The 19676-nt window shown below is 45.9% G+C and overlaps 1 protein-coding gene across 4 annotated transcripts in view; it reads right to left on the reverse strand.

The window, feature by feature from the left end:
- CCDC88A (coiled-coil and HOOK domain protein 88A) overlaps positions 1-19676 on the reverse strand; it is an 822041-nt gene that overhangs the window by 227164 nt on the left and 575201 nt on the right. The window lies entirely within an intron of this gene.

Here is a 19676-nt window from a genome sequence, read left to right on the forward strand (position 1 = left end):
GAAAGCAACCCATGAAAAAACAACAGTTTTCTCTTCTTTCTCACAGAAAGCTAAGTAATAGGAGATGTATGCTGGTCCAGCTGCAGTAAATGATTGGATGATGCAATACTGGAGTGGTGATGACCACTTGATATAAGAAAGTGTCTGAATAGTGAACAGTGACCATAACTGGGAGGGATGAAATGGCTCACTGACCACCACCATCGGTGAGGTCCACCATCGGATGAGGGCCTGTTGCCGATAGACTGCTGATGAGATACTGGGTCTTGGCCACTGAGAGGCGAGAAAAGCAGAAACAAAGTGCATCGTAAAGGCCAAGCTGGGGGTACAGCTGAACTTGTCCCTGTGTGATGCCTGTCAAAGAAGGAGTTGGAATGACTAACAAGCATTTACAATGCAATGGTTTCGCCTTTTGAAAAGTTTGAGCTATTGGCATTGTAAATGACAACATTTGTATTTATGTGTTGGTTTTGAAAACAGATAAATAAATGGCATTGTCATTTACAATGCCAATAGTTTAATCTCTGGCAAATGCCACACAAAAACACACAGACCCACACACACACACACACACACACACAGACCCACACACAGACCCACACACACCAACAGAGCCCCACACACCCACACAGAGCCACACACACACACACAGAGCCACACACACACACACACACACACACACACACAGAACCACACACACAGAGCCACACACACACAGGCCCACACACACACAGGCCCACACACACACAGGCCCACACACACACAGGCCCACACACACAAAGACCCACACACAGACCCACACACACACACAGAGAGCCACACACAGAGCCACACCCAGAGCCACACACACACACCCAGAGCCACACACGCACACACCCAGAGCCACACACGCACCCACCCAGAGCCACACACACCCACCCAGAGCCACACACACCCACCCAGAGCCACACACACCCACCCAGAGCCACACACACCCACCCAGAGCCACACACACCCACCCAGAGCCACACACACACTCAGGAGAGCAAGCACAGCGAGGGGGCAGGGAAGCAAGCACAGCGAGGGGGCAGGGAAGCAAGCACAGCGAGGGGGCAGGGAAGCAAACACAGCGAGGGGGCAGGGAAGCAAACACAGCGAGGGGGCAGGGAAGCAAGCACAGCGAGGGGGCAGGAAGCAAGCACAGCCAGGTGGCAGGGGAGCAAGCACAGCCAGGGGAAGGGGAACCAGGGGGCGGGGGAGCAAGCACACCCAGGGGGCAGGGAAGCAAGCACAGCCAGGGGGCAGGGAAGCAAGCACAGCCAGGGGGCAGGGAAGCAAGCACAGCCAGGGGGCAGGGAAGCAAGCACAGCCAGGGGGCAGGGAAGCAAGCACAGCCAGGGGGCAGGGAAGCAAGCACAGCCAGGGGGCAGGGAAGCAAGCACAGCCAGGGGGCAGGGAAGCAAGCACAGCCAGGGGCAGGGAAGCAAGCACAGCCAGGGGGCAGGGAAGCAAGCACAGCCAGGGGGCAGGGAAGCAAGCACAGCCATGTTTCCAGTGCTTGGCTATTCTGAACAAACCATTGGTATCCGGCCTGCCACTCAAACGAAAACAACTCCCAGAATGCCTTCTATGAGCATTGGTACCCAGGAACCTGCACTAGCCTAACTGACTTGATAAAGTAACAGTGACCAGGTGGTCTCACTAGTGGTGTGACACCTTGAGCCTGTTCAGACCTTTTATACAATCGCACTTTTGACTCTGGGAATAGTGAGTCGTTGACTTGTGACTGCAGTATGCGGCTACAGATCCCTATGCACATCGCAATAGCTGGTAAACGTCAGACAGTATAGTGCTACCTATTGTGTGTGGGAAGAGGGGGTGCACACTGGTTCCAAAATGCTTGGGCATATCTTCAGCCCTTGGATCTCTCACCCTCAGCCGGGGGTGGGGGGGAGGGGGGCGGATTACCTTGTTAGTTCTTCTGCTCCGATCACAAGACCAACAATGTCTGCATGAGCGTTGCATTCTGCTGACCGACAGTCGCAGGAACTGTGGTACGTCGTTCTGCCCAGCCCAGAGAGTATTGTCGTAACTTCACCGCTTAGCAGGGGCATGGTCTCTGAACGCCACCAACGCTATCAAGGACTAATTTTTAATCCGCGTGCTTACATCGGATCCATCATATTGTCAAACGGTTCGAGTAGATCTCCAGACCACTCTTACAGCATATTCCGACCCCCCTCAGAAAGGCCACTGTCGCAATGTGATCGCGACGAGGGCTCTAGCTAGGCTCGAAGGAGCTTTGTCCAGTGTCCTCAACCACTTCAAATGGGCATGAACTGCCGCGGGCTCTACACTTTTCAAAGAGGCGCCGCTTGCATGTTCCCCTGCAGAGCTCGGCTCTCCCATACTTGGGGGGCGGGGGCGAGGGCAGAGCACACCAGCTAGATCAACAAAATGGCAGCAGCCGGAGCTGGACGGAGTCATGTTCCGGAGCCAGGCGCGTCCCCCACGGACAGACTGCGCCTTTAGGTAAAGCAAAGAGCCTAGGAAGACCCGCTCCCTGGTCCTGTAGTATGGCTCGCGCGCCCTGACGTCTCTGTTTACCAGCGAACACCGAGTAGAAAATGGCGGCTCCTTTTGGGTGAGGCCAGTTGCCGTGACACACCAGAGGCTCGTAGATGCCCATCATCACCCCGTCCACCAGGCGGAAGAGGCCACAGCTGGCAAAACCTGAAGGGAGCGCAGCTTCTTGTACGTAACTGTCTCCTCGGATCGTTTTAAGAACTGGACTATTGCCACCAGATCGCAAGCAGGAGCCTCCCCTCCTTTGGCACGGGGTGTCTGTCCGGGCTCACGGCAGCGGGAGGGGGGACGGGCTCACGGACAGCGGGAGGGGGGACGGGCACACGGACAGCGGGAGGGGGGACGGGCTCACGGACAGCGGGAGGGGGGACGGGCACACGGACAGCGGAAGGGGGGACGGGCACACGGACAATGAATCCAACATGCCGATACGGAAAAAAAAAACAACCGCCCACCGCCGCATGAAAATGGGCGGGGTGAGTAAAAATCGCCGGAACGCCCACGAATCTGCTCTGGCAATGACGGACAGATCTCTATTCCAATGGCTAGCCTCCATTTATGGAGCTAGCCAATGGAAGAGAAGGCGGGACAAAGCTAGTACTGTTCTAACATTAGATTTCCCCTGCGCGAACGCTGCTGCGCAGCTGACGCCAGGCGAAACCTAAAAATAGTACACATTAGAAAAAGCGCTAAGTAGTATGAAAAACACATTATTGCATTTAAAAAAGACTAAGTGTGAATAGATCTTGCTTTATATAGTGTGTATCTGCTTTGCATGGTAAACAACTAATGGCAGAACCTCCCTTAAAGGCACTAGTACTATCCATACCGCAATGTCCAAAAGGGTGTTCCATGAGATCAAAGTGAGGAGTACTCCAATCAGGACAGGGGCGTGCGTGCCGTGCACTTCCCAGCTGCAGGAGCATTAACCCTTACCCGCTGAGTTATTTTATGCTATTTGTTCGCAACCCTGCCGACGGGGTTCGAAAATGTTACCAACAGGTCTCTCGCTGAAGCTCTCTATTTCTAATTGACACCCTCCCCCACCCCACTCAACCACCTACTTAATAGATCTTGCACACGAATATGAACTCTGTGACCACAAATTCTGCACAGATCAGCATAAGCGATCATAAAAACAGAAGGCAAATTTGAGGCGACGAGTGGATATAAAAGATTATTTCAATAGAGGCATACCAAAGTAAGCACGGAATTCTACATAGGCGCCAGTTAAAATGGTATCCTGCAGGTTACATACCAACGTTCAACCGAATATGCAAATTTATCTACGGCCTTTAAAGTAAAACCAGACAATCTCTACATTCTTTCACAATAAAAACAAATGTTACTTCCATGCTCAAGAGGTGGAATAATCTGTAACAATGTTACCCGCACGGGCGTAATTGAAACGTTTGTGTTCCCAAGAGGAGCCCATTTTAGGTATTTTAGGTATTTTAGGTATTTTGATGCATTATGGACCTAGCTCCAAGAAGGAGCCGCGGATAGCTACTTGGTGAACGTATATCGCAACAGAAGCGCGCCAAATATGAGCTGTATGCACAGAATAGCATGGTGTGTGTGTCGTGAGATCAGCCTGCACACTCCAGCATGCAACAGGGATGAGCATGTAATTGTCACAGTAGAATGCACACTGCTGTTTTTGAAAGGACATATCTTTACAATTTCAGGCAAAACAAGATACTGACTTAATTTTTGGTGATTTTTCAACCTCGTGGTCCTGATGTCTAAATTCAGCAAATTGGTCCCTAACCCGCAGTTATGACATATTTTATATGTTCCCTAACAAATCAACTGAAAAGCAGACTCGTTATGGGGAAAGCAAGCCGGTGATCTGTCGTGGCTAGAGTAACATATAGTACATCGCTGGCACTTTGTATTCGGAGGGGACCATGGGAATGCGTTAACAGTGTCACGTTTTTAGAGACACCAGTGCTATTGTCAAGACATCATATGCCAGGGTATTGCGTTATGCAGTCCTGTCAATATTTATGTTCCAAGAAACTTCCTTGTGATAAGTATTTCATGTAGTGCCAACATGTCACCCGAAGACCTTCGCAGCGCTCAAGGCAACACAGTGCTGTAAAACCCGACAAAAAGATCAGCGTATGTAAACAGCAGCAGTAAACTCACTGTGTGCTGAAAAGTAAACTGTCACCTTCAGTACTGCGCTACCATGCAAAGCAACAATACCACTGGTAACAATGTCACATATAGAGCCTCCGAATCGAAAATATGTCTTGAGTGACATGGAGTAACTGTAGTTAAGCCAATGTTTTTATCAACGTTGGCAGGGTGATTTTAATCAACCTAGGAAGGTTGAAAGCCCGAGGCAGTTCTTCAGGCAACACAAATCTCAGCAGTAGGCGATCGAGGTATGTTAAGAATTACAACCTCAAGTGCATTCTCCACCAGCACTTACAGCCATTTTATGACGCTGCTAAATCCGAAGCAAAGAATAAGAGACAGGAAATGAGAATCGCTCGTTACCCTTTAATCCTTGGTTGCCCGGGGGCTTCCGGCTGCATGGGTCACCCTCCGATGTTCGACGCCCCCGGTTAATCCTCACATTCTGGCGATTAGTATGTGGAGCGATCCCTGCTGACACTGCGCAGCCATAACTGGGACTCCATACTCTATGCGCGAGCCTGCCTGCTGTCAACACAGTGCAACCCTGGCGAACCGGACTCCGCGGGGTCCTAACGCCGGCGTCTTCCTACCCAGCCAGCCCTTGGGGGTCTGAAACTTTCCTACGCTCAGGGGCGTAGCTAGCAACAGTGCAGCAGGCGCAATGGCACCTAGGGCCACGGGTGTCAGGGGCCCAATATACCCCAATCAGCTGCTGGTGTTGTCTTCTTACTATGAAACTAGGAGACAGTGAGATGGGGGCGGGTACTTTTCTTGCTTGGATTAGGGCCCGGCTCACCCTTGCTACGCGTAACACCGCTACCCACGGCCAGCTTCCATTCCACCGGTGTTTCTGCTCTCTTCTTGGCCATTAATTGTTTTAATTATGCGGTTAACAATGCGGTAACTCAGTGACCCGATGAACTGCTGCAGAGAACATTTTATTTGTTTTATGGTTTCAAGCGCGCAGCTATCATTAGTTGGCAGTGGCACCAGTGCTTTAAATGGGTGGACGGGCACACGGACAGCGGGAGGGGGGACAGGCTCACGGACAGCGGGAGGGGGGAGGGGCACACGGACAGCGGGAGGGGGGACGGGCACACAGACAATGAAACCAACATGCCGATACGGAAAAAAACAACAACCGCCCACCGCCGCATGACAAACGAAAATGGGCGGGATAAGTAAAAATCGCCGGAACGCCCACGAATCTGCACCGGCAATGACGGACAGATGTCTGTTCCAATGGCTAGCCTACATTTATGGAGCTAGCCAATGGAAGAGAGAGGCGGAACAAAGCCACACAGTGTAAGACATAAGATTTCGCTCTGCGCGAAAGGCTGCTGCGCAGCTTTCGACAGGCGAAACCTAAAAAAACCATGCGTTAAATAGAAGTCAGCGGGTCAATTTAGTTACACTCTCCTAAGCCCTGGGAGAATGGGCTACGACAGTGACCTGCAAACAGCTGAAAGACACCTCGGAAGGGCATAGGCACTTAAGTTATTAGTCTTGGGCGGCATTTTTCTACCTGGGCTGAGTATGCACCTTTCTGGCTTCCTGTCGATTCCTTTGCTCAGTTGAGTTCTCTCCATTGATGGATCTTATTAAATCCGAGGGGACTGGTGCAGCAAACATGATACACTTACGATTTAAGACTGCAAAACAATTCCTCAGGCTGCTGTACAGTGAGGCGCACACAAGCCATCCAATCCCTCGACCCAAGACAGGTTTTGCAGAGCCCACTGGTACACGGTTAGTACAGTAAAAGGGTAGGATCTGGACACATAGAGCTTGAGAGGTGACCAAGGCTGGTCAGAGTGAATTTGTAGGGCTCTGTTCTGTATGAAGGATTGATCAGGAGACTCCCCAAAGTGGCTTACCCTGTCTTGAAGGCCTTGAGCTACTTCTTTTCCTCCTGCTACCACTGAAACTAAGGGCCTGACTACAATGACAATGGGACCACCATCTACAGCCCGCTGGTGGCTGTCCCCCCGCCATCGTGAATATCAGCCGCGGCCGCTGAAGGTAAGAACGGTGGGGAAGGTGAGGGGGATTTCGAGAGACGATCAAGAGGGAAAATGAAATAAATAAATAATTTTCCCTTGTGGCTGTCTCTCGAAATCCCCCCTCACCTGGCCACACCGCTAATACTTGCGGCAGCCGCGGCTGGTAATAATGTTTTCGGCCTGCCATATTGGGATGGCGGATGGGTGGCAGTCAGAGAGACCAACTGCTACAGATTCAACCGGCTCAAGGAGCCTGTCGGAACCCCGGAGGGAAATCCAATCCCTACAATGGTGGCAGTGCCTGCCAGGCACCGCCGTAGGGATTATGATGTCCCTCCCTGCCAGCTGTTTCATAGCGGTTTACCTGCTACATATCCCTGCACAATGTGACAAGCAGCGCATGGTGCAGGGATATGCTGAAAGTCTATTTTTTGTTCTATGGCATGTGCTGCAGCCCGCAGCATATGCCGCAATACAAAAGATACACTTTGCGACCGCCTTGAAGGCAGTCACATTGTAATATCATTGGTGGGACCACCGGCAGCAAGTCAGGCGGTCCCATTTCTGATATGATGGCAGTCGGACGTAAGTCTGACCGTCATCATAATCAGGCTCCTAACTATTTATCACATGGACATCTACACCTGCACAGTAAGAAAAAACACTTCTCCCCATAAACACCATCATCAGCTTTAACAGTTTAAACATATTCAAGCACAATTTCTGAAAATCACAGTTAAATATTTCCATGAAAAAAGATAAGTTCTAGGCATTAAAGTTATTTTGATTTGTGGTGACTTAAGCACAATGACAGAAAGTGTGATCACAAAGAAGGGTATGGTTGGGTGGCTGGAATTGTAGGTAGTAATGGGTTGTCCTATATATCCAGGGTGATAGACAGGAAGAACATGCTGAAATAAAGTATGGAAAAAGCTGAACAGCAGGAACACTAGCCAAGTGCCAAGTCTACCAGAAAAAAGGGGAAGAACATGGGAGATCTACTAGCAGCTTCTTTTCAGAATTAACAGCCCACAAGGATCTGAGATTTAACATCTCACTGCACACCCTAAGCAGGTCTGCTTTAACTGCTGCATTTCAGGGACAGAGACACAATCTTGCTCAACAAATATGACCAATCCTGATAGTGGACTTCAGAATCCTTTTGTTCCCAGGTGACACACAGCAGTTAATAAACATAAAAATATTTTGAAGGTGTTAAGCGTAGGAGACAGGGACATAAAATACACAATAAGGTTTCCCGGATAAAATTAAGTCTTTCAAGAGATTGCTCATGCACGGAAGCAAATGAGGCCACCTGTATGTAGTTAGAATAGGAAAGCCAACAATTAGACAGCCCAGAATAGATGCAGACCCAAACGCACGAAAGGATGATAACCTACTGGGGAGTGAGAACTTATCAGATGAGAGGCCTGAGGTTCCTGATGAACAGTTGAGCACACTCAAAGTAGGGGAGAATGCAGCTAACCAACAAAAGCATGTCAGCAATTTACACAAGAATAATGTCTTCAGACAAGGAATGCTGAACAGTTTAACTGTTTTCACATTCTGCACTCAAACGTAATAGCCTGAGAGAGCTGTCTTGGCCTGGTCCATTAAGAGGATTATGCTACCCTAACTGCCCATAGTCATTGAACGCTTTTGTAGTATTCTCTACAATTTCCTCAGTGCAGTCTGCACAAGAAAGTTAGGCAGTAGCATAGGCCCATTCAACCTAATATAGTTTGGAACTGTCTTCTTGCAGTGCACTGCTGCTGTAAGAACTGTTTTGTAGTTAAAGACACACGGAGTTTTGCAGAGTAAGAGCAGCGCCGTAAATCAGCGGTTCTCTTGCCTCACTAAACTTGAGGTTCCACCATTCGATTTAGAGACAGAAAGGTGCTGTGTTTACATGAGTGGAGACTCTGCTGGTTCCCCCAGTATTAATCTCTAACCTGGCTGCCCATCTGTCAAAGGGCAGCCTGATCACACTGACGGTCATCCTACCCTGTTGTGGAAGGGCAATGGACTTGATTTCTTTGCAAAGCATGGCAGATAATGGCAGAAACATTGTAGAATGGGCCCCACATGCCAAACAGACCTTTCCTGCACATCATTTTCTTTTTTTTGTGTGAAAAAAACCTCCTGCTCTTCTAAACAAAAAATCTGATAAGTGGCCCCTTTAAAAATGGCACTCACTCTGCAAAGTTTTACTGCTGTGAAGGGAGCAGCCACAGCAGGATCTTGATTCAAAGCACAGAGATCTCTGCTTGCAGGTGGGAATATCTCAATAAGTTGGATGTTCTCCGTCTGGCTGGTGGATGTCATGGCTTGCACCTCTTATCAGACCACAGGATTGTCAACCAAGATCTGAATGACCTTAACCCCTTCGGCGCTCATGACGAGCTGAGCTCGTCATGAGCGTAACGTGCCCTACGCTGATGACGAGCTGAGCTCGTCATGTAACGCAGGTTTTTTCAAATCGCAGGGCGCAGCGGGAAAACCGCTAGCGCGCATGCGGTTAAAGTGTGGTGTCTTTTACTGGAGTATCCTTCATTGGAATGTTATACTGTGGTGAATGCTGAATCCAGATCTTCTTTCAGGAAAAGGATCTGTTTCAATGGCATGCTACAGACATTCTTTGATGGCCAACAGTCCCAAGCGGGTGACTGTGGATATTGTCTTATTAGTGCTGCTGTAGTTCTGAATCTGGTCTCATATGGACTGACATGAATTCCCTTACTTCTGAAGTGTACAGCTAGATTGGCAATACAATGACCTGAGATGGTGATTGAATGGTAAAGCAAAGAGCTTTTAAATAGTATTCCTTTCTGCAACACTCACCATCAGTCAACCTCAACGCTTCAATTCGATTGGTACAATCATACATGTGACCTTAAGATACAGTAAGCAAAGGCAGTTCTCTTGTGTAACAGTAGGAAGGATCATGTGTAAAGACCTTATTTAGAAGGACCTTTTTGTTCAGCTTTGCTATGAAGATAATGCTTATGTTGTCCAGCACCAGTAGTAAGTCCAGCACCACTCGGGGCAAATCTGTAATAATACAACAATCTCCCCAAAAATATTATGGAGACGGAGTTGAAATAAAACCCAATAGGAAGTAAATTAATTTCAATGATTTAAAATAGTTCAAGAAATAAACATAATTTAATGTTAAAAAATATATAAGAAAATATAGTTATTCTTTAATCATAAAATATTTCAACAATCCTTTTTGAATTTTTAAATTCATGTAATAATAGGTAATAAAATATAATGAAACTACTTTTATTGAATTACATAAATGACTTTAAATAATTATTTATGAATAAAACCAAATTAATTTGTTTGCTTTATGCAGGAATCTAGCTCTTAACTTAAACTTCATATAAAATAATTTTAATTTAATATATTTAAATTATTTAAAGATATAATTCAACACTAGTTATTAGTGCTCTAGCATTCTTTCTTTTTTTCAACATTTAATATAAATCTATAAAATTAATTTAGAATAATATTTCACATATAAATATGTTTACTAAGTTATTATGAAGTGTAATACACTTTTTACATTTTCTCCACAATTTACCATAGGGAGATTACCACCCTGACTGTGGAATCTCCCTATGGTAGAGTATATTCAACGTGAACCAAAATGGCAAAAATATTTTTGTTAAATATTAATTTATATTATTGCACAGATTTATTTTAAAAATAGGACTTACTAAAAAAAAGTGACAGCACTAATTACTTAATTTTGGATTAAGTATTTATTTTAAATATATTAAATTAAATGAAAAATACATTTCTAAAGTTAAAATTGAAAAAAGTAATTCCCACCTAAATTAAAATCATCACATTTTTTATTATGTATTAATAATCATCAAAAGGGAATTATATAATAATAATTCACAAGTCATGAAATTATATTTCAATAGCTATTAATGTTAGAATATTTTATAAATAAAAAGGCTGTTAAAATACTTGGAGATTAAATAATACAAGTTTTATTTTAAGATGTTATTCGCATTAAATTGTATTTATTTATATTTTAGCATGATTTCCTATGTGGTTTTATTTGAAGCACCTACCTCCATGTTGCAGTACCATTTGTTGTCCATGTGTGGTGCTGGACTTACTCCAGCACTGAGCTATAGTAATTTACTACTGTTTTCAGTCCTTTTTTTGCTGTAGTATCTTTAGAAGCGCAGTTTGTGACTAGCAATGGGCTTACTCTTTTGTGCGTGGGTGCTTGTCCCGCCATAAACCCGCCTCTAACTCTCCTTAAACCGCTCCTGATGCCTTCCTAAACCCCTTCCACTTAGGGGCCTATTCCGATGTCGGACGGACCTAAGTCCGACATCGGACATCGGGAGAGAAGAAAAAAGTTTGGTACCTCAAACTGAAGATCTTCAGTGTTGTTATTTTTCATAGATTCACATGCTTGAATCATCCTCATTGTGGAACTGGGTGTCCAAAGATACCAATACTGGAGAACTTCAGTTACAGGTAAGTAACTTATTTCTTCTGTAGTATTGGATCTTTCATTGATTTACATGCTTGAATCAGAATAGCAAGCAGTTAACAGTAATGAAATTAGTTATTAAAAGCTGTAGGGGGAAAATAGCTAAATAGTCTTCACTTATTGGACTAAATATTGCAGGAGTGCTTGACCTACTCCAGACAGCAGTGCTGCCTTAATACATGTGTATTTTCCATGCCTCTTCTCTACATATGTCAGCGATGGATACACCAGCAAAGAGTGCTGTAGACATAGACACACTTCCTACAGAATGAGCTTTAACATTCCCTTGTAATGGGTGACATTCTTATTTATGACAAAACATTGTTGCCAAAGACACCCAAAGAGCTAATACTCAGTTTTAACAGTGGTTGTCCTTTCAAGTGTGACCATAACCTATGAGTAACTGATCAGACTTTCAGATTTTTAGTTTTCTCAATTTAAAATTTTGAACATCATTTGATCTAAAGAGTGAAGTGTTTTTTCAGCTACATTAATTGGATATGATAAAAAGGTTTTTAGAACTACTGGCTCATTCAGATAAAAATCCGATGGTACTTTAGGTATGAAACATGGATTAGTTCTCAAGATATCTCTATCTTCTTCAAATTGAAAGAAAGGTTCTTTTATTGTGAAGCATTGCATCTCTCCTATTCTTCTGGCTGAAGTTAGAGCTAACAAAAGCTCTACTTTCCAGTTCTGCCCTCTGCATGGATTCAAAGTCTTTCTTTATTAATTGAACCAATAATGTACTCAGGCTTCACTATGGAAGGGGATGTTTTATTGGAGGAAATACTATAACCTTACAGTCTTGTGGAATGTCTAATTGTGAGAAAGTGCAATTTTTCTTGCCTTGGTATGTCGTGGGTCCCTGCCAATCAGGTACCCAGGGCCTGTGTTCCTTCCCTAAAAATAAAAGCTATGCTGAAACAAAATACCCAATTGGCACCTCTGGCCACCTGTCAGCCCCTAGCAAATGGTACCCTAGGTACCCAGGGCATGGTGACCAGAGAAGAACCCTGAGGGCTGCAGCACTTATTGTGCCACCCTCAGGGGCCCTGTACCCTGGCACCCACACACTGCGTTTGCAGGCTGAGTGCCTAAGTACAGAACTAAAACAAGAGTCGTCATGGCACACATCCCTGTGTGCCATGCCCACAGAACTAACTGCCCTGACATACTTCAGTCACCCCTCTAGCTGGGTGCCCTATGCCAGAGGTGAGGGCACAGGTGCATGAGCCCTGTGCCCCTACAGTACCCAGGGCCATTCCTGGGCACTGTAATTGCAGTGATGCCATTTAAGAATATATGGTGCTGGGAGGTTGTCATTACAAACTCGACAGCACCATAATGGCTACCCTGAAGACTGACAAGTTTGGTACCAAACTTCTCAGCACATTAAATCCGTACTGATACCAGTGTGGGATTTAATGTAGAATGCACGAGAGGGCATCTTAGAGATGCCCTCCAAAACCCGAACCTACGATCCACGTCTGGGCTGAGTGGCTACAGAGGCTGCCACACAGCAGGCATGTTGCTGGACCTCTGGGTGGAGAGCCCCCCGCTCTCCTGGGCCTTCAACAATGCACATCCTGGGCGAGGTGATATGTCTCTTCCCCAGGATGGACAGGGGGAAGCTTCAAAGGCATACCGCCTCTGAGAGCTTCTCCAGACCATTTGCTGTACCCAGCAACTGGCCCTCCACCCGTTCTATCCCCACTCTGGCGGGGAGACTGGCGGGAAAAACTACGTCAGGAAGGAGGGTGTGCCAACCTTTTACAACTCCACCCCTCAGGTGGAGGAGGTGAGGTGCAGCACGAACCCGGGCTCCGGCCATCTTGTAGATGGGGAGCCCTGCCCAATTCCAGCTAGGCTCCTGCCCCCCTGCCACAGGAGAGGAGCAGGCTTGGGGGTGTCCTCACCCCAGGACAGGGACCCATTGGTCCCTGCCCTTGCCCTACCTGTAATGCCCCTAAATTGAGTATTTAGGGGCTCCCTGAACCTTCCTTCCTCAGATTCCGATATCAAAAGAAGAAAGAAGATCAAGAAGAAGACCCGCCGCGCAGCTGCTAACAACAGGACAACAACAACTGACTTGGCCCCAGCCTTACCGGCCTGTTGATCCTGGAACCTGCTCCTGCCTAATCCCGGCGACCTCCGTGGACAGCAACCTTGGGACACCCAGAGGACCCTCTCGAAGTTTGGGACTCCCATCAGCAGAGGCTCTGCTGCTACACCTCACCTGGTGCTCACCAGGAAACTCTGGACCAGCACACTCTGCACCAGCCGAGCCCGGGCCGGGCCAACCCGAACCAAGACCACAAGGACGTCCCCTCGGCGACTGGGACCCGAAGTCCAGTGCTCAAAGACCCTCCTCGATGAACCAGCCGACGCCTGCAGACTCAGAACCAGGGGCCACTCCAACCGTGACCGGCCGAGGGTAAGCTTTTCCGACCCCCAAAGACACCCGTGCACCCGGCGCCCCGCGGCCCCTTGCCTCCCTTTGGGGTACCTACCTGTGCTCCATCATCCCAACTTACCTCTCGAAGTGCTGGTCGCCCCTGGAGAGTCACCGTCCCCGAGGATGCAGCCTTTGTTCCTTTTTCAAGATCCTCATTGGATAACATTGAGCGCCCGACGGATCAAAAGCACCCTGCACCCAGCCGCTCGAGTGCCGCTGGCTGTGACCTCTTTGCCCTATCCTACGTCCCCCCTTGCCCAGAGCAAGTGACCAGGAGCCCAGCTCACAGAGCTGTGTGGCCTGCTAGCCAGCAGCCACCAACCGAAGGCCCCCTTTCCCTCATTGGATAACATTGGGCCTACCTACCTCTGCACCAGGTCGCCCCTGTGCCGCTGGGACTGAACTAACTGTACTCACCTGACCCTGGGGGACCCCTGAGTCTACGCCCAAAACCCTAACTTCACCAACCAAGTACTCACCTGGAAACCGGTAATTCACTTACCCAAGTACTCACCTGGAAACCGGTAATTCACTTACCTGCCATTGGATAACATTGACCCATTTTGACCCGAAAATGTTCGAAGTGTGAAGTTTTGAAAACTGAAAATATTCCTATAAAATCAGCCAAAGTCCGAATTCGAAAATACTCACCTGTGATCAGGAAAGAAGCCAGTACTGTACCTTTCAGCCCAGTACTGAACCGCAAAAGTAATCCCTAGCGGGTTTACTAGTAACCTGTATTTTCTCCATAGGAACCCATTGTCTGCTTTTCGATGAAATTTCTTCTAAGTGTCTACTTTTGAAAACTGCAAATATTCTTTAAAAATCGTACGAAATACTGAAACGCAATTACCTACCTGTTTTGAGTTAAGCCCCCAGTGCTGGCCCTAGGAGAGTAGTGCTGGGTTACAAAAGTAACGCGATCGTACTTTACCTGTAACCTGAATTTCCTCTCATTGGATTACATTGTCAGAATCACCTTGAAAAGTTTCTAAGTGTGAACTTTTAAAACAGCTTTATATTCAGGAAAATTCATCACAGTAACTAAAACGTTTTTGCTAATCTGGTTTCAGCTTAGACCCCAGGACTGAATCTAGGATCTAGTCCTGGAACTACCAAAGTAATCCATAAAGTAATCAACTGTACTTTCCTATGAAAAACCCATTGAGCTCAATGCTAGAGTGTGTTTCAGAACTGTATTACTTATTAGCTATCCTGTAATTACTGTGTGTACAAACGTATTGCTCCTCTGCAAAGTATTTACATGAGAGTAATCGTACCTCGAAAAGTATATTTTTATAACTGTTGGTTCTAAAAATAAAACAACTATATCTGAGGATTTAATAATAATTGGCCTGGAGTTCAGTTCTTGAGTGTGTGACCCCTTTTGCTGACTGAGTGTGTACAACAAATGCTTTACCCTGTCCTCTGGTACTGCCTTACTGCTCGACCAAGCTACTACTTTGGAGAGTAAGGTCAGTTCTGACTTTAACCTCTGTTATACCTTTGGGGTTTGTGGACCCTATGAACACTGTACTGCCTTATTGTCAAGTATATATAGAGCCACTTTCTCACACTAATAAATGGAAGTTATTGAAATCAGGAGCCAGGTTGACAAACTGAGAGAGTATGGGTCCAGGTGGAGACTTTTCTATTGGGAAAAGACAGTAGATTTGGTGTTGGTTCTAACTGTATTTGTTGCTGCTCTGCAAAGAAAAGCAACTCAATGAACCAATACTACCTAGGCCACCAAGAAGCTATGAGGATTATTCTACATGGCTCCTGTATGATTTTCAATAGTGCCTTCGGTATCATTGAAATTGGGGGAAACGCATATGTAGTTTATTAAAGAGGCAAGTCCCCAGGATCCTGGCAAGTGGTGCCTGCTGACGAAAAACTGGCATTTTTTTGTTCTGATTGGTAGCAAACAGGTCTAGTTTTGGTTGACCCCATAGTAGATATCCCTTTATTAATGGGGACTGATTGAGTTTCCATTCGTGACATTCTCTTGTTGTCCTAAAATGTTCTGCCTTTATCTGTATGCCATGTTCTATTGTCCAATTCCATATTGTTTGCGCTTCTTTGGACAATATAATGAATCATGTTCCTCATTGTTTGTTGACATAATACATGCTTGTTGTGTTATCTGTTTCTATTAACACCAAATGAATTTCATATTTGAGGAAGGAAGGAAAAGAGCCCTAGTCTAATTGCCCTCAACTCTGGAATATTGTCGTGCATTTTGGTTTCTTTGACCATCTGCCACTGACTTGCAATTCCTGTAAGCGCATGCCGTAGCCTTTTAATAAGGCATCTGTTGTCATAACAAACTGATCCTCTTTCTACAGAAAAGACAGACCGACTAATGTGTTCTTGCAATGAACACAATGTGAGAGCTTGTTTCATTGGAGGGGTTATTCATTTCCAATCTTGGAAAGAACCTGTGTTTTGTAAACACTGCCTTTCCAATGCTCATTGAAATGGCCTCATGTAAAGTTGGCAGCGTGGGATCAAATAACTGCAGGATTATCTCATCCTTAAATAGGACTTGAAGACTCTCATAGTGGAAGTTTATTCTTTCTGCAGGTGTGTCGCCATAGCTACTAAGCGACACAATCTCTTCTGTCAGAAAAGAGTATTTTTGTGTCCAGAACTCCTTTTAAAAATATAATCGTGTGTTGAGGATGCAAGGAAAATGTTTAGTTGTTTAATGTAAGGCAGAGGCACTTGAATAGTCTTGTAGTGTTTGTTTAAGACTATGCTGGTCCCTTTGAAGTTCTTGCTTTGATTAGCCAATCGTTTAAGTAAGAGAATACTTGGTAACATGAGACAGGCTTGGTAAAGATTATGGGAGCTGATTTGAGACTGAAAGAGAGCACTTTGAATTGATAATGGTGATTGGGCAGTTGGAATCTTAGGAATGATCAATCCCTGGGGTAATAAGGAATATTAGTAGTATGTGTCCTTAAGGTCAAGAAATATGACATCTCAGTGTCATCGAAATTGTAGACCTTCCAGCAAAGCTACCATAAGAAGGAATATGCTACTTACCTGTATGCATCTGTTCTTGGCATAGAGGGCTGCAGAGTGGTACATTTATGAATAGATCGCCATCTGGTGTTGGGCTCGGATGATTGCACTTGTTTTTCTTCTGGAGAAGTCTTTGTCGTCATAGATGACTCCTCCTCTTGGTGTTAGTGCGCATGGGCATCGGCTCCATCCTTAGATTGTTTTGCCATAGTAGGGTTAGATGGAGTAGTGTAGTATAATACATAAAGATATGCCCATGTAAATGTATCTAAATAAGATAATGTTGGGACAGACACAGGTTTCCGGGGAGGCAGGGAGGGCATGTACCACTCTGCAGCCCTCTATGCCAAGAACAGATGCATACTGGTAAGTAGCATATTCCGTCCGAGGCATATGGGCTGCAGATGGTACATTTATGAATAGATTGTACAGCAGTTACCTCCCTAGCGGTGGTCACCAGTGTCTGTCGCAACTGTTTGAAATAGAGTTTTTAATACAGCTTGGCCCACTCTGGCTTGTTGTGTAGCCTGTACATCAACACAGTAGTGCTTTGTGAATGTATGTGGTGTAGACCAAGTTGCTGCTCTACATATGTCATCTAGGGGAATGTTCCCTAAGAATGCCATAGATGCTCCTAGCTTTCGTGTAGAATGAGCTCTAGGAGGAACAGTTAATGTTCTCTTTGCTTTAATGTAACATATTTGTATACATCTTACAATCCATCTAGCGATGCCTGCTTTAGAGATAGGATTGCCCTTATGTGTTGGGGAAAATGCTACAAATAGTTGTTTAGTTTTCCTGAAGTTTTGTGTCCTTTCTATGTAGTACAAAATGGCTCTTTTGACATCTAGTGTATGTAGAGCCCTTTCTGCTACCGCCTGTGGCTTTGGGAAAAAGACTGGTAGTTCCACTGTCTGGTTGATGTGAAATGCTGAAATGCTGAAATTACTTTAGGCAAGAACTTTGGGTTTGTTCTAAGAACCACTTTATTCTGGTGTACCTGTAGGAATGGCTCTTGTATTTGTCAATGCCTGTAATTCACTTACTCTCCTGAGTGAGGTAATGGCTATAAGGAATGCCACCTTCCATGTAAGGAATTGTATCTCGCACCTATGCATGGGTTCGAAAGGTGGTCCCATTAGTCTGGTGAGTACTACGTTGAGGTTCCAGACCGGGGAAGGTGGTAATCTTGGTGGAATGACTCTTTTAAGGCCTTCCATGAAGGCTTTTATCGCTGGCACTCTGAACAGTGATATATGCTGCCTGTTTTGTAGGTACGCTGCTATAGCTGCTAGATGTACTCTGATAGATTTGTACGCGAGATTACATTGCTGTAAGTGTAGTAAGTAGCAAATAATCTCCCTTGTTGATACGTCCAGAGGGTTGATATCATTATTAGTACAGTGTATAGCAAACCTCTTCCACTTAGCTGCATAGCATGCTCTGGTGGTGGGACGTCTCGCTTGTTTAATTATCTCCATGCAATTTGGGGGTAGATCTAAGTACCCAAATTCTAGGATTTCAGGAGCCAGATCGCTAGGTTCAGTTGTGTGGGATCTGGGTGCATTATTTCTCCATGGTTCTGTGTAAGGTGCATGGGTAGAATTCTTAGCTTTTGATGTGGCACTTGTGAGAGTTGTAGGAGCGTGGTGAACCACGGTTGTCTTGCCCACGTGGGTGCTACTAGTATCATGGTCATTGAGTGTTGTTGCAGCTTCCTGACCACTAATGGGATTAGTGGGAGAGGGGGAAAAGCGTATGCAAATTTGTTGGACCAATTTATCCATAACGCATTGCCCTGCGACAGGTGGTGTGGGTACCTGGACGCGAAGCTTTGGCATTTTGCGTTCTGATGAGTTGCAAAGAGGTCTATCTCTGGCTGTCCCCATCTTTGGAAGAATGGCTGCAGTATTTGTTGGTGCAGTTCCCATTCGTGTATTTGTTCCGACTGTCTGCTTAAGATGTCTGCTATCTGGTTTTGGACTCCTGGTAGGTGTTCGGCTAACAGATAGATGTTTTGAGGAATGGCCCATCTCCAGATTTCCTGTGCTAGTCTGGATAGTTGGAGAGAGTGCGTCCCCCCCTGTTTTTGAATATAATACATTGCTGTCATGTTGTCTGTTCTGATCAGGACTGCTTTGTTGGCAACATGTATTTGGAAGGCTTTTAATGCTAGAAACACTGCTAGTAGTTCTAGATGATTGATGTGCAGTCTTTTTTCCTGCACACTCCACCTTCCTTGTACTGTGTATTTCTCCATATGTTCTCCCCATCCTGTGAGCGATGCGTCCGCTGTTATTGACACCTGTGGAATTGGTTCTAGGAACGACCGCCCCTTGGCAATGTTTGTTGTGTTCCACCACTTCAGAGAGCGGTGTGTGCGGTCGTCTACCAACACCAGATCTGTAATCTGTCCTTGAGCCTGATTCCACTGTGTCGCTAAGCATTCTTGTAGCGGGCGCATTTGTAGTTTGGCATATGGTATTAGCAGTATGCAGGATGACATCATCCCTAATAGCTGCATGAACACTCTTGCTGGTAGTGAGTGCTGTGGCTGGAATCTTTGAATGATTGTAAGCATTGTTTGGATCCTGACTGGATTGGGGTATACTTTGGCTTCTTCTGTGTCTATAGTAGCCCCCAAATATTGTTGAACCTTGCTTGGTTGTAGGTGTGACTTTGTGTAGTTCACTGTGAACCCTAGCTGGTGTAGTAGCTGAATTGTCTTTTGTGTGTTTTGAAGACATTCCTCTTGTGACTTGGCCTTTATTAGCCAGTCGTCCAAGTATGGGAAGACATGTATTTGTTGTCTTCTTAGGTGAGCTGCCACCACTGCCAGGCATTTTGTGAACACCCTTGGTGCCGTTGTGACACCAAACGGAAGGACTTTGAACTGATAATGTTGTCCTTCTACCACAAACCTGAGGTATTTCCTGTGGGCTTTGTGAAT

Source organism: Lissotriton helveticus, chromosome 6 (genome assembly GCF_964261635.1).
Source record: "Lissotriton helveticus chromosome 6, aLisHel1.1, whole genome shotgun sequence".
Lineage (NCBI taxonomy): Eukaryota > Metazoa > Chordata > Amphibia > Caudata > Salamandridae > Lissotriton > Lissotriton helveticus.